Consider the following 27,882-nt stretch of genomic DNA (forward strand, 5'->3'; position numbering starts at 1 on the left):
CGACCCAGCTTGTAGGTATGATGGCAGTTCTTCCTCCCTAGATGTGGCACCTTGCACTTGTTCTTATTGAATTGCATCCTGTTGCTCTCTGCCCACTTCTCCAGCCTGTCTAGGCCAACCTGCATCTGATTCATCCCCTCCAGGGTGTTAGCTGCACCCCATAATTTTGTGTCATCTGCGAATTTGGACAGGGTGCTTCCCACCCCTTCATCCAGATCACTGATGAAGATGTTGAACAGTACCGGCCCCAGAACTGCACTGGCCCTAGCTTCATTTTTGCCCCTCCCCCTCCCCCCAGGACCCAGCCAAGAAAAAGAACATTCGAGACAGTGAAAAAACGGTGAAGCAATTTTTTTGCTAGACTACTTCAAAAAAACATGTTTAGAGCACAGTTTGCAGAATAAGTTCACAGAATGCAGAAAGCCTGTACCGCTTTGCAACTTGAAATGTTTATTAAGGTCAGTCATTTGTCAGATTTGTCCTGCATTTTGGGACCCCCTGTCACTGGGGGCCCTGTGCCACTGTGCAGTTTGTTTCATGGTAAATCTGCCACTGATCTGACTCTATGTTCAGTTTTCTAGGGCAGTATCATGGCTTCGCAAAGTAGCAGAACTGCTACTAGTAAAACCACTAAAACCACATTGAATAAAAAGAAGTGATTTGAACATTTCCTCCTCCCTCAGATCAGTATATTTGGTGTGCCTTTTCTTTCTGATTACTTTTGTTGTTCTCTATGCCTGGACACATCTGGATCAAGACCAGGACCAGAAATGAAGTACCAAACTAGTAAAATTGTTTTATTCGGTATTCCTGATGGAAGGGGAAACAAGGAATTTCAAAAACCTCCCCCAAAGCCTGTTATAAGATGATTTCATGAACAATTTTTAGACATAAGGTAGTTTTTATAAGGTTTGATAACTGCACAAAGTTGGGCTATTTTCTTCTAACGTTCTTCTTGCAACTTGCATTTGTTCTTGCAAAAGAAGCCACGTAGATGTGGCCATCTGGTGAGTCTCCCACCACTCTTTGGTGTTTCTCCTATGCAGTCCACATCTCCATAGTATATAATTCTAGGTTTTGCTGGAGAGGAGATCATAGTTAATTGAACTCACTACCAGAAAGTTGTAGATAACTTCTGAGACCTTTGGATAATCAGTGTTCACTTTCATTTCCTTGGATATTTGTGAAGTCTCTCAAGAGCAAATATTTGGTTCAGGTTATTATGAAGGACTTGTTAAATTATGTAAAGTAGTAATAATTAAAAGCTTTCCTGCTATCTGATATAGCCTTGTGCAAATCTTTCTTTCTTTTTTTTAAACTGTAAATTAAGAGAAAACAACCTTGAAATGTCTTCAGAAATGCAAAGGGCCATGAGCTCCAGCTTTTGCTTCTACTGACTGTACTGTTGATATAATTTCTGCAATCAGTAATGAAGGTCCAGCTTGTCATTCTTCCATTCTTGAATTCTTGTCATTTTAGCTAAAGTCAAGGAAGAAGAAAGCTCTCTACATTCCAAATAATGATCTCTGTAGGTAGTGGGAAGAATGTTTTAAAGTTTAATGACCTCATTCATTGCATCAGTTCTGAGCCTGGCACAGAGTACCAAGGTAAAGATATATAAAGATGACTTTGCACACCCATATATTGGGGCTGTTATGGATAGTTCAGCCCCCTAGCACATGTTAGAACAACCTTGAAGTCTGCCCCCATCATTGAAGAATGGTCCTGACCATGCCTCCACTCTCCTGTTCCAGAATCACCTGTCAATAATATTATAGAATGAACTATAACTGCTCTGCTCCTGTTTCCCTCTATTCAGATGGAGGACTGGGTTGACATTTGCATTTTCTCTCACTATCCTATAAGATTTGCAGTGCAGTGCATTTGCAGTGCATTCATTTGGCCCATGCTTAAAATTCTAAAGGTAGTTTACAAACTGAAATCTGAAAGCAAATATTTGCCAACTCCCATAAATTACAAAGGAATATTCAAGTTACACGCACTTATCTTGTCTGCTTCTTCGCATCATATCTGTCCAGAACTAACTCTCAGCCAAGGAGGCCAATATTAATTGCTGACAGGTGTGTGGGTGAGAGTACATGATGAAGTACCTACAATGCAACGTTGATCAAAAGATTACAGCTTTCATCTATAAATACAAGTAAATGAATATACTGATGGTAGTGCAGAATGCTTACCATGTCTTGATTCCCACTGCAGACTGCAGTTGGATGGTTATAGTTTCCTTATCACTTGGAGGGTCACAAAGTAGCAAATAGAAAGCCAGATTCAACTGGACATGGATCAATAATATGTTGTATTTATAGGTTATTGTGTGCATTTATTTTGCCTTTGTAAATCTTATTTTTTTTCCTTTGAATATTAAAATCTTTGCAATGTATATATATATTCCATATATTATGATAACCAATGTTAGGATTAATATTATGTTAGAAACATGATAAACAATGGAACTTCAGGAGTGAGAAGGGGTATCCAAATGCATCTTGATGGCTGTTTCCTGTTACACAGAATATTTGGGATGAAATGGGCACTTGTGAAGACATGGCCTTAGACCACCAGATACAATGTATGATACAGTAGATGAGGGACAGGCAGTTATTTCAGCTGAAGCATTTTGGTAAGCTGTCAAGGACCACAAAGGTATCCCCACACTTTGAAAGGTGCTTCACCCCCTGGTTGCCATCTTGGGACCAGAAATCCTGCTCCCACCCCTGATCTTTGCCATGAGAGGTCCCTCTCCTTGCCCCCCAGAAATACTCCTTTTGGGAAGGGGAGGGTTACCATCCTAGAACCAGAAAAAAACAGAATATATACTAAAAGTCAAACACCTACTATAACATTTTATTACAAAAAATACTTTTTCAGGATTTTTTTTTGCATAGTGTATATAGAGGTGATTGAGTAATAACTCAAAAATAAAGTCTTACTTTTACATATTGTGTGTGGGGGTGCCCAGCAGTTCATGGCTCTGGCCAGTGCTGCACATGGGGGTGAGAAGCATAGCCAGGTCATCCTGCCTCTATTGCATGGGGCAACCCACAGTGCATTTGCAGCTACAACACTTGCATGGCACCAGGAGAAGCCCTGTGCAATGCAGCCAGCTGTCTTCACCGCTACCTGCCACACAGGTCCTGGGACTCCACAGGAAGCAGGCGCTGGGGCTCTTCTCCATTTATGCCAGAGTCCTGAGGCATGCATGGTAGGAGGCTGGTAAGGCAGCCAGGTCCATCACACTGAGCTTCCCCCAGTGTCACATGATGCAAGAGCTGTACATGTGCTACAGGGAGCCCCATGCAAAAGAGGTGGGCTGGCCTGGCTCTGTTCCTCACTCCCATGTGCAGCACTGGCCAGAGCCATGCACCACTGCACAGGGCATGAGTGCCCAAGTGCCCACTGCCTGCTGCTGCTGTTGCTGCTGCCACCAACAGATGATGTGCATCATGGGGCAGAAATGTGTGTGGGAGGTTCTGACACACCCCACCTTCCCTTACACCCACACCCTGCCTACCCAAGCTCCACACTCCTGCTGCCCCCCAGGCATGGGCTCCATGCTGCCACCAGCACCCAGCCCCATGTTCTGTGCTCCTGCCCAGCTGCAGCCCCGCATTCCTACCACTTCCCTACATGGTACCCAGAATAAGCAGGACACAGGGGAATCCAAGCAGGTCTACCTCTGACTGCAGCAGTGGCAGCAGCAGCCCCGCCCAGAAGCTGCATGCTGGCTGGGCCATGCCTTTCCATGCAGGGGTGGGAGCCAGGTGAAATAGGATATGTGGGGGTATATGTGTACATGTGGGTGCCTCGATCCCACCCTCATGGGTGAAAGGGCTGGGTGGGGTACAATTAGTGAGCACTCATGAGTTGGATGAAATTGCCTGGTGGACCAGATTCAGCCCATGGGCTGTATTTTGCCCACCCCTGCAGTAGATGCATTTACACATGCCATTAAGACTATGTAATAAAATGTGGTCCAGTTTGCACTGGAGTCAGCTGCTCCTGGGCTTAGAGTCTACATATGCTCCCAGGACCACAGCAGTTTGAGCTGGGACAGAGCATTCCCAGGATGGCAGCAGCTGGCTGTCAGCAGGGGGGGTCAACCCCAGGCTCCAGGTGGTGGTATTGGGTGGTGGAGGGGCTGTCTTGGGCATAAGAGGTCTGCAGAACCATGAGGTTGACCCTCCCCAAGCCTGTTGCTATCCTAACAGTACTATCTTCCGGCAGAGTTAATTAGTTTACTGTGCCCTAGTTCTGGTGTGGCTGTAGATGGTGACACTTTACTGCAGAGCTAACTGATCAACCGTACAGTAAGCTACATGTGTAGGTGCACCCACTATATACAGTATATAATCTGACAGTAGCCACTTTACCCATGAAAAAAAAAAGAACAATCTTGAAGCAGGGGCACACTTTGTTTATTCTTCTCACAAATAATATATTAGACTCACAGCTATCTTTGCTCTAAAAATGAAGTGACTTACAAACATGAATGGATTAAGGCTTGCAACTGTCTAAGATAGGGACAAAACAAAAATAGAAATTCCTGGTTTAGGAAAGAATTTAGACGTTATTTTATCCTTATTTAGGACAGCATTGAGTGGGAATACATTAAAAAATCAAGGACCATTACCACCAGTCAGCAGAAGAGGTAGAGAAAGAATCCATGAATTCTGACTTAAGTTGACTGTGCTTATCCACACCTTACTCAGGGCCTTGTTGCATCTTTCACTGTGAGCCACACAAATGTTGATCAGTGCTAGTGCTAGTGCTAGCTGAAGTTTGGAGCAGTCACACATTCAGGCCAGCAGAAGTCTGGTGGACTGAAAGGTAAGAATCTTCCCCCTATCATTTCAGGCTTCCCCCCTGCCTCCTGCCCCACAGGGATCCCTTGGTTCTTCCCTCTGTCCTGGGACTCCCCCCATGCCTATTGCGTTGCCCTCTGGCCTCCCCTCCCAGCCTCCAGTGCTCCCACACTTTCCTGCCCTACTTATTTGTGACTGCCTATGTTTTCTGTCCCAGGGGAGCAAGCAGGGAAGGGTTAACCTGCCTTCTTCACCCTTGCCTCTGTCACTGCTGGGCTGCTGCTCTTCTCTGAGCTGAGCCCACCCAGACAGCAGCAGAGGTGGTGGCCAGCCAGACAAGTTAACCCGTTGCTGCCTGCTCCCTGGACAGACAGTACAGGCAGCCAAAAGTAAGTGGGGAGTGGGGAGACAGGATCTGGGGTTTTGGAGTGTGTGTGTGTGAGGGGGCACAGGCCTGATCGGGGACATTAGGGGAGGGGAGCAGGTGGGTGTTTACACTAAGATGCAGCCTAGACTGGCTGCACCATAGTGTAACAGGAACTGGGCTACATGGATCAGAGATAACCCTGACCTGAAGTGGTGTAACTTTTGAGCTGCATAATGAGTGCTTAAAACTATTTTCAGGTGTTAATGTGTGGACAATTCAGGTGTTAGGAGGTCCAGGAGCCACCCAAAATTATCGTGTAACAAGGCCCTCATACTTAAATATGTCTCTTAAGAGTTTGAAGCAGGTGGACTGTTAGTTCTGCCTCTGGTTTTAAACTCAGTATGAATATTAATAACTATATCTTATTGAAAAAATAAACTTTTATTGGCAAGTATGGTGGAAAGTCTCTTGAGTAGAAAGCATGATGTGTTCTTACACAGGGAAATTCTTTTCAACCTCTGTGGCATGAAAATAGTCTTCAAACCAACTCCCATACTCCTTATATAATGAGCAAGGTGACAGTGAATTAAATGTGCTATAATTACATAGATCCAGTTGGTTTAGTTCACTTTACAGGTGATATGAATGGCTGGGGTCACTATTTTAAGTAGGCACTAAATGGATGTGGGTGGGATTGTGCTTCATGTGATTAGATTTCTCCCCAGTCTAAACCTTTTACACTTGAATAGCTTCAAGATAGCTAGCTTTGTCTCTTTTGTGAACAATGTATAATACAAAACTGAGACTGGTATCTTGGATCCTACAGTAAGAAGCTCATCCCTCTGGGGCTATATCCACAGTACAATAATATCCCACATACTATTGATTTTATTTATATCCTGATGTTATTATTTTGTGTCAAATCTACAATTCTTTTGTTACGGATATAGTGCAACTCCTATTCTGGGTCCTCTATACATTTTATTAGGCATGGAAATGTTGCTGAAACACGTTCTCGCAACGGGTTATTTACTTCTCCTATTATTGTTTTATCATCCTCCAAAGTACAGTCAAATTCCTACTTAAATCCATGGAAAGTGTCCCATTGACATCAAGGGGAAGCAGGTTAGGCTAGTGATTAATTTCACCATTTCTCCCAACCATGGTGTCTTTCTAGGTCAATATTATCTGACTCCAGATCCGGCTTGCGTTATACATTTAGTCACAAGGGGCATCTTTACATGTGCTCTGGGATGTGTGTGTGGGTGTGTGTGGGGGGGCGTTAATTAGAGCAGCTCTCAGGAGCCACTCAATTAACACACCCACAGCATCTCATGTATTCAGTGTCCCACACTTCAAAATGGTGGCAAGGGCATTTTAAGTAAAGCACATTCAACCAGCTTTAGTTAAAGTGCCCCCCACCACCATTTTGAAATGTGGGGTTGCTGAATATACATGATGCTGAGGCTGCTGGAGTGTTCTGATTAGAATGCTTCAGCAGACTTGATTAATTGAGTCTGCTTTGATACTTTTTAATTAGAACACATCAGAGCAGACCATGGGGATGTGTATAGGTGCCCAAGAAGCTGTGGCCAGATAAATATATGTAAATGTACCCTAGGGAAGTTGGTGCTACTGTTGTCACCTCCAAAAGAGCTGAGAGTACAGAATGGAGCTGTATGTGACCTCAAAATGAACACTCCAGCCTGCTGGAAATGTTAGCATCCTGTAGTTGTACAAAGTTTTATGGCAACCTTCTTTACCTTACTGAGAGGAAGATACAGAAGACCACTGCAGCGGAGATTAGCTGAACTGAAAACTGAGTGTATTCTGTGAAGAACCTAGTTAGACTTGAGCTTTCCATAAAGAAGACAGTGATATTCTAGGAAAAATAGGATGTGGTTATATCTTCTTATTAAGAAGTGGCTAAGCTAGCCAAAAGTCATCATGAAAGGAATATGCTCAATATAAACACAATGGGGAAAATACTTCCAACACATAGATAGACTTTGAAATCTACATGCTAACAGTATCAGTTGAAAAGGTAACATTAGCATAGAATCCAAAGAACACTGTCTTTGTTGCTTTATACTTCTTAAAAGTTTGCAATCTGTCTCCCTATAATTTGAGAATAAATGTGTACTAACTTTACTCAAGAATAGTTATTGAACTTCTGTCTTCTACCAAATTTATCCTTTCAAAAACCTCATTTAATAATGACATCAAGAATTACTTTGAATTTTTAATTTGTTCCATAAATGTAAATTCTCCAGCAATACCACATATTTATACTATAAAAGTATATTTTCTCTTGAGAGGTCATGTACACAGAATTATGACTAACACTAACTCTTCCATAAAGTATGTTCTTTATAGGATAATAGGATATATAGTAGCTATTTTAGAAAAAGAAAGAAAACATGTTTATGGTTAACAAGTGCTTATATTAAGTGTGATTAATATAATATTATTACATACTGTATGCTACAAAATCATCATGTGGAGAGGTATTGGTAGAGAAAACAAAACATGCATAAGTGACTGCATGCCTATCTTTTGTGCTAAATCCACATGCTATATCATACCAAAATGGTCACTATTTTTTAAAACAACCTGAAAGTTCTGTTGATGCTTCTATATCCTGGGGTAACCTATTAAAAAAAAAATTAGTAGAGTCTTACAAAAAATCAAAGATTTTTTTGAGAAATAGCTTTTTGATGATTTTTTTAAACATTCTGTTATCATAAAAACAACCCAGGTTATAATGTTTTTCATGTTTTTGGCAAACATTTTAGTACAAGTAGTCATTTCAGTTGAATTCTTGTTTTATAAGGAAAAGTATTTTTAGAGCAGCTGTATGCTGAGTACTTTATTTCTTCTATTGTCGTGCCTGTAATAGCAGAGCAGGGTTATTTAGCTGATGAACAGATTGGAAAATGGGTGCTCTTGCACATCTTCTGTTGTTTCATTATACCTGCATGCAAATCAGCCATTAAAAAGAATTACACTGGTGTTAAAAAAATGATAATATCTTCAAAAAAAGGTCTTCCTTTTCCCAGGGACATTAGTAGTAACTCAGGAACTGTGTAGTTTAGGACAGTTAAAAATATTCTAGATGTGGATAACTTAACTACATATAGAATGATGAGTCCTTATTAGCCTTTCACATGCACTGACCTGGAGCTCTGAAGATGATGGATAGATTGTGTGAGGGTAAGGACAAACGAATAAAGTATAGGGAGACAAACAGGGTAGGGCAGCTAATGTGCAGTAACGTTCATCTTTGTTTTTAGTCCACAGTAAGTGAAAGCTAAAGTGGGGCAATTTTGAAAGACGCAAGATTTTACTTAATATATTATCTGCTATGATAAATATACCTCTAGGTCTATCAGGCAGAAGGTGAAAAGGTGAAAGCCACTCACTTTCTGCACTGTTGTCCTTTGCAGGAACACATTTATAAACAAGAGATCCTCTTTTGATAAGGAGGGGAATTAAGTAGGTTTGTTGAATCCATAGGGGACATAAACGTGACTCGACTCTCTCAGATATAGTTGGGAGCTCTGTCACATTATTCATTATTATAAGGTATGTGTTGATAAATGGTATGTATTATTATTCGTTCTTATGTTTATTATAGCTGGTTAGAGGCCAACTGAGAATGTGGTTCTATTGTGCTAGGTGCTGTAGAAACTAGGATAAAAAGTCTAGTTAACAACTCTGGACCTTTGCTTTTTAAAACTAAGAACATTTTGAATTCACCAGCTTTATTAGAAATTCTTAATTGAGGTAGATATAATTCACTTTTACACTTTATAAGAATTCTTACAGTCTATTGCAAGAAGCAGCCAACCTTATTGCTGAGTTTATCACTTTCCTGACTGTTCCTGACCTGCTTTCCTTTCTTGCAGTTACAACTCAACAGTGTTTTTTAAAACAGTGCAAAAGAAAAGCACTGGAAAAGCCACCCAATGAGCAAGTCGACTAAGAATGTTGAACTTAAGTTACTGTACTAGAGATTTCCATCCCTATTATGATCTAAGGAAATAATTCACAAACATTACAGAAATATGTTGCACAAACACAATACTTTCCTGCTGTAATAAGAGTTTCAAGATACAAATTCAATATTTAGCATGCCTTTTATCTATTCAAAAAGGCCACATCCAGAAGAATGTGGCTATGCAGTATGTGTTGCTGCAGACCCATTTGTGGTGCCACACACTGCAAATTCAGGTATTCCCCATGCTGCTGCCTTGCAGTGCAAGGGGTTTTTTTACCCCTGGAGATACTGAAGTCAAAACACTCGCACCAAAAAAAAAAGCGGGGCGGCACATATAGTGGCAGCGTGCGCCACCCAAAACTAGAGCCTGGCTGGCTGGAGCCATGTTCCAGCTGCCAGCAGGCTCCGGCTGCAGGAGCACTATGGCTGCAGTTTCCCTGGCCCCCAGGATCCCAGATAAGGCTGCTGGGGCCAGCACAGTTGCTGGCCCCAGCCTTCCCTACCCCACCTGGGGTAACCTGCCATAGGCCAGAGTGCATGTGGCTCAGGTGTTCTCCAGGGAAAAATAGCAGCGGCACAAGATATGCGCTTGCTTCTTGTCCCCAGGGAAAGAAATGTCTGTGCTCATGTGGACATGGCTGAGATGTGCAAGTTGCCCTGGGTTTCAAACCTCAGTGCCTTATATGTAGATAACTGACAGAGTTATGTTTCTTTATATTTTATATTTGAGTGCATACATTTTTATTAAATACAATATGTTGGTCCAGGTAATCAATAAGCTGTATCTAGCTCAGGAATAGAGTTGGTTCTTAATGCAGGATATTGAGTCTCATAACATTTTTTCCTGTAGTTCACGGGTACAAATGCCAGATGTCTGAAAATCCCTGAGTTTTTATAGCTATACTTGTATGAATATACCTTTAAGGCAAGCATTTTATTTGGCAAATGCTCTTGAAGACACAAAACATGGGTTAATAAATATTTAATAGTTATAATTACATCTTTTTTCTTGAAACGAGTTGTAAAAAGGATGCTGTCAAGTCTAAGTATTAAATTTAAAATTTTAGTAACAGCTCCTTGAGTTTTATGATTAAATATAAAGTAAATGACAAACTACTATGCTGTAGAGATATTCAACATATTTATTTAATATCGCATAATATTACTTTAGTAAATCTTTGGATTTTTGGTAGTAAAAATATTTTAAAATGCTCTAAGTTCTAAGATCATTGAAACAATACTATGAAAAGTCTAAATAAAGAAAATAAACAACACAAGAAAACAGCTGATAGTGATTTCTCCTTTTGCCAAGACCTGGGCCCAACATGTCCTTTTTCCTCCTACAGCATTAAAAACAGTGAAAAAAATGCAGGTCCTCTTCTTGTTATATGTGTTCGCGATGTCCATTTGTGCTGCAGAAGAAGCTCCATAAATCTTTCATATGAGACTATTTGGTATATTGTGTCAGGTCAGATCAGAAAGTTTCTGATACTGAGCTTTGTAGACAGCACATGGGATCCCCTCATGGACTCACAGGCCTGATTTTAAGCCCAGTGAAAGTCATGGAGCAACTCTTATTGATTTTACACATTTTGGATGAAATCCTTATAGAAACCAATAGTAAATTAATGCAGAAAATACATGACTATCCTGAACACCTGCAGATCATCGTTGCCATCCTCAAGTCTCCAAGCTTCTCAATAAGCCACTACCTGGCTCAGTCACTGAGCTTTCAGTCCCTCAGATCTCAGCCATTCCAACAAATTGCTTTTCAACTCCCAGAAGTGACAATGCCTTTGGACAATCAGATTTCTACTAATTTCATTCATTTGGAATTGTGATGGAAAGAGACACATGGAACTGAATCCAAAGCCCACTGAAATAAAATGAGTCTTTCTATTGAATTTAATAGGATTTGGGGCTAGTCCCAGAATGCCTAATAATAAAGCTGTTCAAAATACATTGGTTGGGATTCAGAGGGATTCATAAAAAGTATGTTCCTCATTTTTCACCTGTCCAAGTTCACTCAGGATGGGGATCCTGGCTTTCTCTGTTTAAAAATCACAGATTCTCTGATTAAAACTCCCCAGATCCATGTTTTTTCCGCAATTAAAATGAAACACCAATCAATATATAGTTATCAGTTGAACACAATGTTTTATTGATATATTTTCAATTTTAAAGCAATTTGGAAGCCTACCAGTGCCTCAATTTTATAATAAAATAAATTCTAAATACCTATTAATCTTGGCATTTGATTTTGGGTTTTTTGTTGGTGCCCCTCACTCTCTACCTACAGCCCCCTGGACCTGCTGGTGCACCTCACTTCCCACTCACAGCCCCCTCAACTCTTGCTTGTGCCCCTCACTCCCCACCTACATCCCCCAGGCCCTGCCGGTGCCCTTCACTCCCCACCCACAGCCACCTGTGTCCCCCCACCCCAGACCTGCAGGAGGGGGCCTCCAGCTGCCAAGTCTATGGGGCCAGGGACCCAGGTCCACAGCCCCCTGTCCCCTGCAGCAGTTCCTAAGCCCTGGCAGCTGCCTGTGGGAGGTGGCAGCTGCTGCGGCAGAGTGGAGCATGAAGCCCAGCTCCCCTTCCACCATGGGCAGCACGGCTGGAGCAGAGCCCATTGGAGGGTGGAGGCGGGCTGCCCACTGTAGGCTTGGGGCTCCCCACCCTGCTGCCCTTCCCCCCACCCCAGGACCTCCACAGCTCATTGGTTGGGACCCAGCATGGCAGGACAGAGTGGGACCAGGCAGGGAAGCTTGTTGCTGCTACTGGGAGCCCTGTGTCACCATGGTGAGGAACTCTGCCAGCCTGCAAGGGGAAACCCACTGGTTCCTGTGCTTTTCTCTTAAAGGACAGAATCTGGGTTTTTCTCCTTAAAAAGAGAAAATCTGGGTTTTACCATGTTTTTCTGTAGTGAACCAAAAACCTGGATCCCTGCTCATGATATCAAGTACAGTGATCAATATTAAGGACAGATGAAGCCTTTAGAAAAACCTGAATAAAACAGTAAAGGAATGACGTAAAAAAACTCAAAGGAAAACTCTTTCAAAGCTTTCGTGTTGACACAAAACCATAAAAGTCAATGAGTACTCCAAGATGGATCTACATTTATTCTGATGTTTTTCATATCTCAGGAAAGCTCTGGGTGAGGTTGAAAGCTAACAATTCAATAAGAAATCTAATACACTTTAAATGTTTACCTTCTGTCATACCCCATATTTCTTGTATTTTACCTAAAAAATACTATGATGATTTTCAGAGAAATAAAACATTTCTCTTTTGAAAAAATAAAATATGAGAAGTAAAATGGTAGATAAACAAGTTTGATAAGATGTCTTGATGGTTATTGAAAAGGGAACTTTTGAATAACTAAAAGAAGAAAACCATTAAGTCAATTTTATATTTACGTTTTTCTTGTACGTTTCTTGTCCAAGTTCTATTATCTGAAAAGAACATTAATTATTTAAGAATCACCTTTTGTTGTGCTGCTGCTAACTCTGTCAGTTAAAGGAAATTGAATGCCAGAAAGATAATAATGGATAATAACCTCACCTCTGTGGGAAGGGGCAATGAAATAAGTAATACATTTCTGTTTAAAGTTTCATGTTTTCATTGCTTTCCTTTTCCATCCTCTGTTCTCTTTTCTATATTCTTAGCTAGTTGAATGCAGACTTATGAAATCACTTCTTTGTGTAAATGCAGTCATCAGTTTCCTCTCATATATATACATATATACACCTTGGTTACAAAGGCATCCAAGTTTTGGGGTTGTTTATATATATATATATGTATATATATATATATATATATATATATATAACTGTAAATCCCAACATCAGTAGGCCCAGCAGGAAGAAGTATAGCTGGTATAGCAAGAGTATGGTACTGTTATGTCCTGACAGGTATGGAGAAGTTGTCTGAGCCCTTGAGGCTCCTTGATATCTCTGGTATTGGGTTACAATGAGACAACTAAGCTAGGTACAGATATTCAAAAAGCCTGAGGTGGAATCAATCTAAGTTGCGTGATTTTCTATAAGTAGTGTACTTTAGATCAGTAGTGAACAGAACACACATTTGCCCTTTGCTGGGGGCGGGAAGGGGGGCCACAAATCTTAGACCGAGGTCCACCATTTTAAACCAGTCTGTGTACTGTTATGGGCATAGACCCTTTTCTGATCACCTGTACCAATAAAAGTGTAATGTCTGTACCAGCCTTAGGGACAATTTCAGAAGAGAAACAATTTAAGTAGGACAATTATTCTTGTTACCATTGATACAGGACAGAGTATAAGAAACAAATCAGAATGTCATGTTGATTAATGCAAGCTTCATGGTGTGGTGAGCTATTAATCTCCATGATTTAAGATGGAAAAGACATTGAAAATGACAGAGATACAGATAGAACAAATGCAGACAAGTATTTGTCCTATGTCGATTCAGCAGCTTCCTGCCAGATCAGTCTGCCTGTCTTTACATGAAACACAGTCATCATTAAGATCAGTAAGGTCAGTTGAGTTGGGTTTCCCTTTGAGTATAGAACAGAGTTCACTGAAGGCAGGGAATTTTTCTGGGGGTCCCTCAGCTTATATACTTAATATCTGTCTCCATGACCTGAACAAGCCTGGCCTTTTACACCGTAAGACTACTGAAAAATTCCTCTGTTATATATATGACAGGTGTAACAAGGGATAACAGAAGAGTTTGAAAGGGGAGACATTTTATTCTGAGTTAGTGTTTTGCAGGAGTAGCGATGAGGAAGTTTTCATTTGGTGCACTAGCTTCTTTGCTTGAAGAAAAGCTGTTGGGTTTGCTGCTCCTGGTCATGTCTTAACTGGGTTGCATTTTTAATTTTCTGTCAAGGGCACCTAATCCTGGTAGAGAAATAAGGAATGGTCTAGTGTGTAAGGTATCTAAAAAGGAGTCAGACTTGAATGCATGCATCTACTCAGCTACACATTTCCTGAGAAATCCTGAGCAGGTTACCTAGCCCCATTAGCATATCTATACAGTGGCAGAGCTATATCCTGGCTACCCATTCTGACCTGCATGTTCCAAACTCAGAAATACCCTAGTGAAACGTCTCCAGGGACATTCTCTCAAGCTAGAGACCAAAGTCTTAAGAGCAGCCATAGAGGAGTGCCCAGAAGTTACTTCACTGGTCCCTTTCTGGCTTTAAAGCAGGTAAGCCTCGTGTGTGAGGCCGAGCCTCATGTTTAATATTGAACTTCCATGTCTCAACTGATGTTAGGATATACATTAAAAGTTGCAATGCAGTCTCATATTACAGTCATCTGGCCAATACAATACAGTAAGATAGGATTCTTTTAATTTTGCTTAAAACCATTTACTTTTGGAATTTAGAACTAAGCATCAGCAAGATGAACAGTCTGTTATAGACTTACTTTGGTTTATCTATTAGATTTATTATAAAGCCAAGATCCATTACCACTGTTTACCCCCTTGCTTTTCGTAACCATCGTATTCTGTTAGAGAAAATTCTAACATTAAATTATTAACATTCTGTAAGTACTGATCTACTTAAGCATCCTCTTAAAGAGATGTGGCAATCATCTCCTCTTTTTAATAATTTACTAATATAACAGCATGGTTGCCCTATGGTTCAAGGGAAAAACAATGGGTCAGTTCATATTACACTTCAATCAAACCACCACAGAAAAGCTTTAATTATATAGTAAATCATGCACTATATTAGTTATGTATTGAGATGTCTTCCTTAGCCAGTAAGTTTACCAACCTCTCCTCCCTTAGCTCTTCAAAGAAGCTTGTGGAACTCCAAAAACAATTGAAAACAAATCCTAGTATTTATCAGAAAGTATTTATCAATGGCCAATTCATTTTTAAGGTATAAATTTGCCCAAATTATTTTTAATGGCTAATAGTCCCAGACAGGACAAGTAATTAGAATGTACAATAATTCAAAGAGATTTTCTCCCACCTCTGCCTACGAGATGGGCTCCTTGACAGCCATTGACAGTCCTGATAGAACTCATATTAAAATTAGTAGGGGTCTTTCCATTTATGTTGGACCCTGACCTAAATGATTTGTATTGTACACAACAAGTTTATGAAATAATAATCATGTAGGCCCATTGATCTCCTGAATTGGCAGATGTGTGAATGAGAGCACATGCTTCTCCACATTGCCTCATACCTATTTTCAAGCCAAAAGATGGTTTGTAGGTGAAGGTAGGTGACTAAGTGGCCAAAGGTTTGGGTACTAGTTCTAGTATCTTGTATTAAAATTTTGTTTAATATTAGAAAAATAATTGAATCTCTCTGCCAAGTATTCCCATGTGTAAAACAGAAACATAATTCTTCCCTATTCCTATCCCAAAGTTGACATGAGATTAAATTCATGTTTGTGAGGCACTCCAAACACATAGAGCACCCCAGAAATTGCTAAACACATCACAGTGATTTATTTTTGGTTTGGTTTCTTAATTCCCCAGTGTAGCAAGAAGCACACCCAAGGGGCAGCCATGATACCACCACTGGTCAAGTAGCTCCTGCCTTATTCTTGTTCCTTGGGTTCCTTTCTTTTTCCCTCACCTGCCATACCTTGGTTTAACTAGTTGATCTGTGAAAAGGGAGGCTGCCCACAGTCCCAGAGCAGGCCTGGATCTATTTTTAGTCTGTGGACTCTACTCAACCCCCCCTGATCCCTGTTCTGCCCTCAGGCACTAGGCAGGACCCTGCCAGTTCATACATGCTCAAGTGTACTAATTGCCTTCTGTGCTAATATTGTGGTCTCCAGCCTCCCCTCCACCCATGCCCATGCCTCACAGGGATTTCCATTCAATCAGTCTCCCATGTTGGGGCCTCAGCCTTCCTAGCCCCTGCCCCTTTCCTCTCTCAGGGTCTTCTAGCCCAGGCCCACTGTGCTGGACCTGGCTTCTGGGTTCTAGCTTCTGTCTCAACTTCTCTGGCTCTGGGCCCTTGGCTTTGATGATGACTGTCCCCTGAGATCATGGGTCCCCTGGCTCTGGCTGTGCCCCTCTCAGGCAGTGAGCCTGCACTCCACCCTGGCCCTAGCTGCACCCTTCTTGTATACTTGGCCCCATGGCCCTGGCACAAAACAGCCTTGTGCCCTTTGGGTAACACTGGGATCTTCTCCACCCCTGAAAGTCCTAACCCAGTCTACTGGTTTAACTATAAGGAAAATGTAAGCCCACTGGCTATAACAGAAATTGGCCCCACACTGGTCCCAAACATAAACTCTAGCTTACTAGCTTTGCAACACGACTTTCCCTTACCCTGGATTGCATTCTGCTGCAAGCCATCAGTGTCTCACTAAGTCTCCAGGGCAGCTCAGCTGTCAGCCAGGCCTTCCTCTGCAGCCTTCTTAGTCAGGAGGTCTTCCCCTGCTGCCTACAAGACCAGACTCTTCACCCTGGCTCAGGCCCTGGGTTTATATGCCTCACTAACCCTGCCCACATCCGGTCAGGGAGCTTGCTAGCCCTGGCACAGCTATTTTATTCAAATGGGATGCTTACTGCAGTTACTCTAGCTTCATAGCAGTATCTTTACTCCTCAAGCAGGACTCTGCCCTACTCTGTACTATTACTGAGCCGCTATCCCGAAAGTAGGCACTCTTAATCTGTGGTTCCCTGTCTGCCTACTCCCTTAAAGTAATGTGAGCCCTAGGCTCCCTGTTACCCCCAGCAAATTAAATTCTTGAGCTCCCTTACAATTTGAGGAGTTTTAGAAACTTAAAAAAAATTAGGGTAGGTGAATGGGATTAAACAATCACAATTTTCCCCAAAATCACTTCTGTGGATCTGAACCAATGACTCAAAGGCTTAGTTTACATATTTCTGTACTTTTAGATTGTTTTAATTCTGCTTTCTCTCCTCCATTCTACAGTCATTTTATATTGAATTTATACATTAACCTAGTCATGAATATTTTTTAACAATGTAGATACCACCATCCTGCTTTATTTCTGTTTAGCTGTATTTTAGGGGGGAGCTGTATCCTTTCTCTATCCAATTGGTATTTTGTTGCATATGTTGCACAATGTGCTTTGCAGCAACTAAACTAAAGGAAAAATCATAAATCTAGTAAATTCTTCAGTCACTCACAATCCTCATTTTGCAACTGGCTTTTGATAAAACTGCCTAAAATTGGGACAGAATAGTTTGAAGGTATTCATGGTGGGTATGGTGATGATGATGGTATGTATTTCTCAAGTGTTACCCTTGGACTTGTTCTGTACCTAACAGTGCAACTGCAAACAGAACAGCTCTGGTCAAAGTAGCTGTTTAACTTCCACACACTTGTTTTCTGAATAGTGCTTATAGACATTTGTAAGAGGCTGCTTTCTGCAGAAGCAACTTCCATTTTGTGAGGTGGAGCACATGTAACTACCTACAACATGTTCTCTCTCTTTTTACCTTGTTGTTTTCCAATTATCTAAAATAAATACCATTCTTGGTGACAGTGTGGCTGTTTTCTGTGTGTGGGAAACAGGCTAATGATTTCAAATGGCAAATAACCCTTAAAAGCTCATAATCTGCGAAAGAGACAAGGGAATTGGAACAAAAAATATGACACAACAACCAACTTAAAGTTTCCTTAAATCAGAAAGGTGTAGGGAGGGAGGAGTGGGGAGGCTTTTACTCGACTCAGGAAGACACTACAAATTAATGTGTTTAGCTGGGAGAGTGTTTCAGAGTTCCCCAGGGAAATCCTTTTGAATTTATATCACCCAGCAGACAACATTTCTAATCTTTCTGATTTTAACGGCTAAGGTTACACATATCATCTCCTTTAAAAACTCAATGTGTTAATTTAATTGGCACTTGTAGATGGACAGACAGCCAAATGCATGTGGTGGGGTGTCAGTTTCACTGAGTTTAGCATCTTACAGCCCTGAAATATAGTCTACCATAACTACAGCCTATGGATAGTTTAAGGATAAGCCCACATAAAGAATGAAAGTAATTTCATATTGTATTGTCAGACTAGACATCATGAAACTAGGGTTGACAGGTGGAAAACCCAAAGGATAAAATCCTAAATGCTCTGAAGTTAGAAGTAAAATGCATATTAATTTTGATGGGTTCAGGATTTTGTTCATAGACTTTAAGGATACTGGTGTTTATCAGAGAATGTGTAATCCTTATCTGAGAATTAGATAAATCCAGTTAATTATGTATATTATATCAGGAACGACATTACTTAGTGTGCTTCAGTTGTACCAGTGTCCCTACTATTTGAAATTTGGTGCACTAACAGCAGTAAATATAATTATGCTATTCCTTATGGTAGTGATTTTCTAAAACATGCACATCTGCTACTATGGAGTGATCTGCCAGCTCTGGGGAAATATCACTTAGCAAAACATGTAGTGCACACAAAGCAATTTCCAGCAAAGTTGTTTGCTAAACTAAATCCAACATGTTGGAGGGAAGAAAGCTGTAGATGAGAAAACCCTAGCAGCATTAAGAGCTGTTGTATCCTGGGAGATGGCTGATATTGTTCTACATTACAGTACAGCCCTTTCCAGTGGAGAAAAATGTTAAAAAGTAAAAACAGCCAAGAGACTTTCTGTAGGATGAGGCCAGCTAATCTGCTTCAGGGAATCCCATAAATATATAGTCAATCAAATACTGCCATTTTGCTACATGAAAATATCAGTAGTGTCTGTAATATGCCATGAACTGGCTCCTTTTTAAAAACAACAGAGTTTACAATCCTGTTAGCAGAAGGACTATCGTAAGAACACTGGTACTGAAAAATGAGTATACAATTTTCTTATAAAGATAGCTCCATTTCACTTGTGTTCTTACTTTGCATAAGGCAGCATCAAAGCTGAGTATTATGGGTCTTCTATGGTGTCTGAATATTTGGCTGTTTTTTTCTTACCTATTTCACATCCACAGATATTACTGACTTATGTGGGATTCTTCATGTTTAAGATTCAGCATTTGCTTTCCTTTACCAGGGCTAAAGTGTTGGATCGACACTTTATAGCAGGGGTGGGCAAAATGCGGCCTGAAGGCCAACTGCGGCCTGCCAGGCCATTCTATCTGGCCTGTGGGGCCTCTAAAAAAATTAGAAAGTTAATATTTATCTGCCCCTGGCTGCCTGTCATGCAGCCCTTGATGCCTTGCCAAAACTCAGTAAGCGGCCCTCTGCCTGAAATAATTGCGTGCCCCTGCTTTAGACTAAGCAAGTCCTGAAGTCCAGAAAGCATGTGTAGCTCAGTAGAGGCCCATTAATCCTAGTGTGAATCCAAAGTTTTCTGAGTAGATGCTATCCTGAAGTAAGTAATGTTCTTCTTTTACTATTATATCTACAGCAGTGCAGAAAATATTTCAGTAAGTCTATGATTAATACTACAAGTTTTTTTACTAAATCCCATTTTAGCTCCTCTATAACTTTGATTTGGAAAATGTGTTTGACCTGAAAAATGTCAAGCTTACTATGAAGTAAAAGCCACAAAGTACATTAACATTATTATTAACAAGTAGTTTTGTGACTTTTAGTTTTGATCTAAACTAGTTTTGAATTCTATAATTTGAAATGTTCACTTTTCAGGAATATTTTTTTGTTTCCTAGTTATTCATGAAACTCATCACCACCCTCTCTAACTATATATGTGTGTGTGTGTACACACACACACACACACACACACACATATAGTTTGTGTATATATATATATATATATATATATATAGTCAATCCCTCACAGGCGAGGATGATTATCTTCCATGATTGCTTTATCTTTGGGTCAAAAGATGGCTGACAAGGCTGATCCAAGATTGACAGACTGTTGTTGCAACTCGGGCACATATTTCCATGTGGGTGGGTGGCTCTGAATTCTTGATTTTGTCCACAACATGCTGTTCCTGCTGCTCCCACTTTTCTATGTCCTGTTGTCATCATAAGGTTTCAAAGTACTGAGATCCTTGCAGCACTCTTCCCACATTTGGGCTAGTCCTGGGTGATAGTCTCCCATGAACTGATTTTGACATTACAGATTTTCAAGTTGGTCTTGAGGATATCCTCAAAGCACTCTGCCCTTCTCTTGAGCACATGCTTTGACTGAGCTAGGAGAATAAAACTTGCTTCAGGAATTTGGAGCCAGACATAGGGATTACATAGCTGGCCCAGTGAAGTTGATGTTGGGTAATCATTCCCTCAATGCTTGTGGTGCTTGCTTACAAGAGGACACTAATGTTAGTGCATCTATCTTCCCACTGGATTTGAAGAAGCTTCCACATGCAGCATTGATGGTACTTCTCCAGTGACTTGAGGTGTCTCCTGTATGTTGTCTACATCTCAAATCCATACAGTAAGGTGGCGATCATGACTACTTGATAAACCATGAGCTTTGTGTTGGATCTGATGTTGTGATCTTAGAACACCTCTTTCTCAAGCACTGCCAACATTCTCCCATTGTTGTTGGAATTTGCCAGTTTTTTGTTGAGGCACTAGTCAAAACGGTCTTGCTTGTTTGTGTCCTTGAGTGCTTCAACATTGCTTTTCATTGGCATTTGTTGTGCTCACAGGACGTACGTGTAAATTAAAACAAGACAGAATCTTATCAGGGAATAAGGCACGCCGCCACTTTTATTGGAACATAAAACATTAAACATGCAACGTGAAAAAAAACAAACAGTATCAGCTTCACTTATTCCTATGCATACTCATTCATTCATTCATCCATTCATCCATTCATTCAAAAGAGACAAGCACACACGCAGAGAAGTTAAACAGTCCTGCAAAGGTTAAGGTGTTACCAAGTTCTAAAGTCACTTGGGTCAGTCTGGTAGCCGGCCAGGCTAATCATGAGGGCTGGAGTCAGGTCTTGTTGGACACCCAAAATTCCTTCTTGCAGGTGGAAAAAGACCCAAAGCCTTGTCTTTGTGTTCATTCTTTGTAGTGACAGCTGTCCATACAAGCCTATGGATTCTGCTGAGTCAGACACGAAGGTCATCCTCCTTGTTCTGTTGGCAGGCTGGGATTGGTAGGACATGATCTTCTGGCTTTGTGGTCTGCAATCTTCAGTGGGGACGTTGCTTTCAGTCTTCAGCTATCAGGGTGAGGCATGATCCAGTATTTGGTAATCCTTAACTGCTGACTCAATGTCGCTACAGCCTTTAACCATTAAACCACAGAAGGCTATTTTCACCTGCTGCAAGAGAACTGTCTTCCTTCATGTTGTTACATACATACATCATTCACTCTTTTGTTACCTCTTTCAACATATGCCAGACATACTGCAAACCCTTACACAAGCATTTTCCTTATACTAAATTTAAGTGCGAAAGTCATAAGACCAATAGGTCAAATATGTTTAAAATCATGAGATCAATATGTTCAATATATTTATGCTAAGCAATAAGAAATTGAAAATAGATGGTTAATTGCAGAACACTAATAATGACTGATCAAATTATTATAAAAAGTAGATCATAACAAGACTAACTTTATCTTAAAGGTTAAATATTTCATTATATAAAAAGAAAAATAACAATATAAGCAATCAAAATGATTATAGTCACTGCAATACTACACATAATGATTCTTGCCCTACAGCCTGTGCTGTAGTGGCTGGGAGCCTCTGTGAATTCTGATAGACATTCAACTGAGCTATGGATTCTGATCTGTGAATTCACATAGATGCTAAACTGAGACAAGAAATTACTTAGATATTTAAAGGGGCTTTTAAATAGAATTTAGACACTTAATTCAAAACTGTGTTCCTGAAAACCTCTGTTTTCTGCCATCTAATGCTATAGAGACCTAAATTTCATAAGCATCTTAGGTTTATTTATTTACTTTAAAATTTCCCAGGCATCTAGCTACTTCTTCTGAACATGTCTAGAACTGTCAAAGTCTTGTGCTCATAAGGCCCAATGAGATTCATAAATGTTGAACTCCTACGCCTAAATCTGCTGAGGAACATAGGCTAACGGTATTCCCAGAGCATATCCTATACCATTGACAGGGTCAGGATCCACACAAAATGCACTGTGTTAATCAATATCTTTTAAGACACAGCAATGTCTATTTTTATATTAACAACCTAGTCTTAAGGACACAGCACTATTGCCAGGCTCTGTGATCTGCCCGAGCAGAACAATCTTCAGGATCAAGTCAATGTACAGAAATAGTTTAAATGTGAAGATCGAACACCCAATCAGTGCTAGTCAAGAGAAGGAATTGTATATCCCAACCATGCCACGTGGGCTCATTCACACGAATGTCAGATTTCCTGCCAGTCAGAAAACTTTTTCTTTTATCCTCACCATATGGAAGTTCAAGACACATTAAATGGTCTTTTCTGTGCCAAGGTTGGCAAAAGGCCTAATCCAACAGCAAATTTTTATACAAAATCAACAGGCTTTAACAAAACTAGTCACAATTCAGCATGTTACCAACTGATGGCCTTATATCTGTGCATCTGCTATGTAAGAGGGAAAAAAAAACTTTTTCCCTTAAAGTGACAGCTACCTCATTAAATGCTTTAAATTCTAATAAAATAAAAGAAATAAAACTTTTTAATATTCTTATGTAAATGAGAAGTTTCTATTTGAAGGAAATTAAATCATATGACTAGAGAATCAAAAGGAAAATATTTCATTCAGAACATTTGCAGCTAAAGATCTCATTCGAATCTCCACTATACCAGTGCAAATGTCCATGCAAACAACTGCAGTTTATAATGGTGTCACTGAGATCAGAGTTTGGCTCTAAGGATAATCCACTATTAAGAGGCGCCATAACCCAGCATGTTAATGAAGACCAGGAGGCATTTCTGTCAACACATATTGGCCTTTTCTGAGCACTTATGTATAATAAATGGGCCAAGATCATTTTCAGCTGTGGGCAGCAGGTATCTAATATGAAAGGACATTGCACTAAATCTACAAAATTACTTGTTCCACTAAGTTAGCTATGTTTAATTAATGAATTGTTTTATTCTTTATCACTTCATCAATAAGAGACTATGGTATCTATTGGTCAAATTATGTGACAGAACTGTGACCCAGCTAGTATATTGATGTTATAGAAAAATATTAATATTAATTAGAGATTCAGAGATTTCTAAAGATGATAACAAGGCAGAGGACTTAATCCAAAGACCTTTGAAATCCATGGAAAAATTTGCATTGGTTTCAATGGGCTTTGAATCAGGTCCAGAATGAACAGCTGTCTGGAAGTCACATATTTGTGAGCTGGAATCCCAAATCTACCATCAGTCATCCACGAGCCTTTTGAGTAAATGAAACTGTATGTGCCCACTCACCTTTCTTTGAAAGGGAGCAAAGCATTTATAAGCATGAAATATTTAACACTGCCTCATAAGATGGTTCTAAACAAAGTTGTAGATTAATGCCCTTATGGGTGCATCTACAGGGGACACTACTGTACAGTCATTACTGTGCATTTGTTTAGTATGGGTATTAGCAAGTACTAAATAAATGCTCAGTAACTGGAGTTCCTGCTCAGTAGTGCCAATGTGAGCGTCTTTTAAGCGATGCTACTGCTCAGTAACCTAATCATACTGCATAGCACCATATTAGCACTGCCTGTACTGTGATGCGCTACTGCACAGTATTTTTTGGCTACTGCAGAGTTAGCATCTCATGTAGACATGCCCTATTAGACACACCCTATAAATGCTTTTTACTGACATTCATATTTTTCTAACAGTATTTTAGGTCTTAGAAGTGTGATGGGAAGTCCATACAAAAAACTAGAACTCTTGGTTCCAAAATTATACCTTTTATTAGACCAACTGGAACATGGGAAGTCCAGATATTCCATACTATTTGGGGGTCTTACAGAGCCTAATACAATATGCTAATTTTAATATATTTTCAAAGGATATAGACCAATACAGTAAACTTACATATGACTCATGGGAGAAATTATGATATCCTTTTGAAGAAATGAGGTAGGTTTCTATAAAATCATCTTTTCCAATTAAAAGGATACATTTAATAAGAAATGAAAGCATGTGATATGAAATATAATAGAAAGAGATCTCTGTCCTCCATATTACATACAGTGTCTACACTTCACAGGGTAGATCCCATAGCTGAATCTTTTCCTACTCCTGTGCTTTTTTGCACCACTGACAGAATTTGACTAAACAGTCCCTCCCCCAACTGTTCAGTTTAGCTTATTTTACAAAAGAAGCTTCTTTATGATTGCTGTGTTACTGTATGAAAACTCTCTGTTCATTCAGAAACAAATTGATTATCAGTTCTTTATTATCAGTAGTAACATGGTAGCCATAAGGTGCTAGATGCTATCCAAATGGATAGCAAGAAAACCCTTGGGTTCTCAAGAGTAACTTTACGTTTGTGAGTAGAATCATTGCATATACAATGGAGAAATTCATGCTAAAACCTGTGCATCTGTCTAAACATTCAACGACCTTCTCTGAGTTCTCTGACTCCCTCACAAATAACATTAAAAAAAAAAAGAGCATAGAATTCTGACAATGTAAAACTATGGCTTTATGCTTGGATGCATTTGTCTCCTGGAATAACCAGAAATAACTACCGAGACTAGCTACTCGTTAATAATAATTACACTCATTCCAATGGAAGCAAGATCAAACAAAAATTACCTATAATTTTTCTTTTGCAAAATACTCTTATTATGCTAAGAAAGTAGTTTCTTATAAAACTCTTTCTCTCTCTCTCTCTCTCTCTCTCTCTCTCTCTCCTTCCCTCTCTTTTGCAAAATACTGAAACTTTATCCTGATGTCTGAGTGGGGTGAAATCTTAAGCATTGTAGATTTCTTGCCATCTCAAGAGTATAAACTGAGGTTGAAATGTTCTTCAGATCTATTCATTCCATCAATTTGTCTTCATAAAGGCTTAAAATATTACTATCCTACATAAAGGGACCTAGCTTATAAAGAAAGAAGTAGATACCAGAGGAATCACTGGCCACGAATACATGAGATACTGACTATGCAGTTGTTACTCTGCAGTCATTTAGTACTTGCATATTAAAGTACTAAATGACTTGGCAGTAACCAGAGCTACTGTGTAGTAGCATCACTGGATGGCTTTTAGGTGATGCTGATCACGCAGTAATGCATTACTATTGTGCAGTAGCATCGCATTCTGCTTTGTGCCATGTGACACTACTGTACAGTAGTAATGAGCTACTGTGGAGTCAGTGTCTCACTGCACAGTCAGTGTTTCATGTACATGTGACCTCTGTGTCATAAAATAGAGTTTCTAGAATTTGAAATTCTAATGATTCCACATCTCTTTAAATAAAAAGAAAAAGAGTTAACTATAGTTGGTATATATAGCAACTTCTTTTGTACATTTATATACTTATATAGAACTTTTAAATTAATATAAAGTTTCTTCCAGTTGCAGTACATAGCAATACTACATATAGAAGTAGTGGTACTGGATTAGAAAAGTGGGCTGTGGAGTCCCAGTCATTCCCAGAATTCTAATTATGCCTTTGGCAATTCACCTTTGGGAAAAGGCAATAACCAGTGTTTGTCTGAGAGAGATTCAAACAGCAAAATTATTATATTACTAATCCAATGCGAGTTTTAAAGGTCCATCTTGTAACTTAACCCTGTCTCTGAAGTATGTCTCAGGTTGTGTGTGAACTAGACAGCCAAGACTTCTGTAGATTTAAAAGAACAGTGGGATCATGCACTTTTAAATCTTCTTTGCTTTGGGAAGCAAAGAAACCCTCTTGGTGGAGCAAGTAAATCCAGGAGAGCCTGGAGGGGAAAAAAAGAGGCCTACAGGCTGTGGAAGCAGGGGGCTGCACCAAGGAGGAGTATACCAGCTTGGCTCGAGCTTGCAGGGAAACAGTGAGGAGACCCAAAGCTGAAATGGAGCTTAGGCTGGCAGCAAAAGTCAAGGATAACAAAAAGGCATTCTTTAAGTACACAGGAAGCAAAAAGAAGGTGCAGGGTAATTTAGGGCCCTTTCAGGATGAACTAGGACAGCTGGTAGCAGATAAGATGGCCAAAGCAAAGCTTCTAAATGATTTCTTTGCATCCGTATTCTTGGACACAAATACAAATATGCATCCCATTGGGACCTTAGGTAAGCCCAGTATAGATACCAGACCACCAACTGTTTGTGCTGACATAGTAAAGGAGCACCTGGAAGGGTTGAATGTATTTAAGTCAACAGGTCCTGATGATCTTCATCCTGGGCTACTTAGGGAATTAGCTGGTGTCATAGCAGAACCACTGGCACAACTGTTTGAGCACTCGTGATGCTCAGGAGAGGTCCCAGAGGATTGGAAAAGGACCAATGTGGTCTCTATTTTCAAGAAGGGGAGGAAGGAGGAACCGGGTAACGATAGGCCGGTTAGTCTCACCTGTATCCTTGGCAAGACCTTTGAGAAAATTGTTAAGGATCACATTTGTAGGGGACCAGCAGGTAAAATGATGCTAAGAGGCAATCAGCATGGGGTCATAGCAGGCAGATCCTGCCTGACTAACCTGATCTCATTTTATGACTGGGTCACAAAATGCTTGGATGAAGGAATAGAGGTAGATGTGATTTACTTAGATTTCAAGAAGGCCTTTGACTCAGTGTCACTGAGTATTTATTTATTTATTTATATTTATATATAAATAATAAACATTTATTTATTTTATATACTTATAAATAAACTAAACAGTTGCAATGAAGATTATTACACAGTCCGGTGGGTAGAAAATTGGCTTAGGGGAAGCACCCAGAGTGGTGGGGGATGGATCAGTTTCTACCTGGAGTAACATGGGCAGTGGAGTCCCCCAAGGCTCTGTCCTGGGACCAGTACTATTCAATATCTTCATTAGTGACTTGGATGAGGGAGTAGAAAGCACCCTGTCCAAGTTTGCTGATGACACCAAACTATGGTGAGAGGTACACAAACCAGATGGCGGGGAGGAAATCCAGGTTGATTTGGACAGGCTGGGGAAATGGGCCGAACAGAATAGGATGCAGTTTAACAAGGACAAGTGTCATGTGTTGCACCTGGGGAGGAAGAATCATCAACACTCCTACAGCCTAGGAGGGACCATTTTAAGTAGCACAATTTACGGAAAGGGATCTCTGAGTTATAGTCGACTCCAAAATGAACATGAGTCACCAGTGTGATGAGGTAATAAGTAAAGCTAACCGCACCCTTTTTTGCATAAGTAGGGGCTTCACAAACAGGTCTAGGGAGGTGATACTTCCCCTCTACGTGGCATTGGTCAGGCCACAGCTGGAGTACTGCATCCAGTTTTGGGCACTGCACTTCAGAAGGGATGTGGATGGCCTGGAGAGGGTTCAGAGGAGGGTCACTTGTCTGGTTAAAGGCCTACAGAAAAAAACCTTATCAGACCAATTGGAAGACCTGAACCTCTTCAGCCTTCACAAGAGGAGGCTGAGAGGTGATCTCATGGCCACCTACAAACTCATCGGGGGGGACAACAAGAAATAGGGGATACAGTGCTTACCCAGGCACCTGTCGGGGTAACTAGAAACAATGGCCACAAACTGCAAGACATCAATTTGGATTAGACATCAGGAAAAAAATTCTTTACAGTGAGGATCGCTAAAATATGGAATAGGCTTCCAAAGGAGGTCATGCTGTCCCCTTCCTTGGAGGTGTTTAAAAGGAGATTGGACAAACACCTGGCTGGGGTCATCTGACCCCAGCCCTCTTTTCCT

The sequence above is a fragment of the Alligator sinensis genome, unplaced genomic scaffold (genome assembly GCF_000455745.1).
Source record: "Alligator sinensis unplaced genomic scaffold, ASM45574v1 scaffold7_1, whole genome shotgun sequence".
Lineage (NCBI taxonomy): Eukaryota > Metazoa > Chordata > Crocodylia > Alligatoridae > Alligator > Alligator sinensis.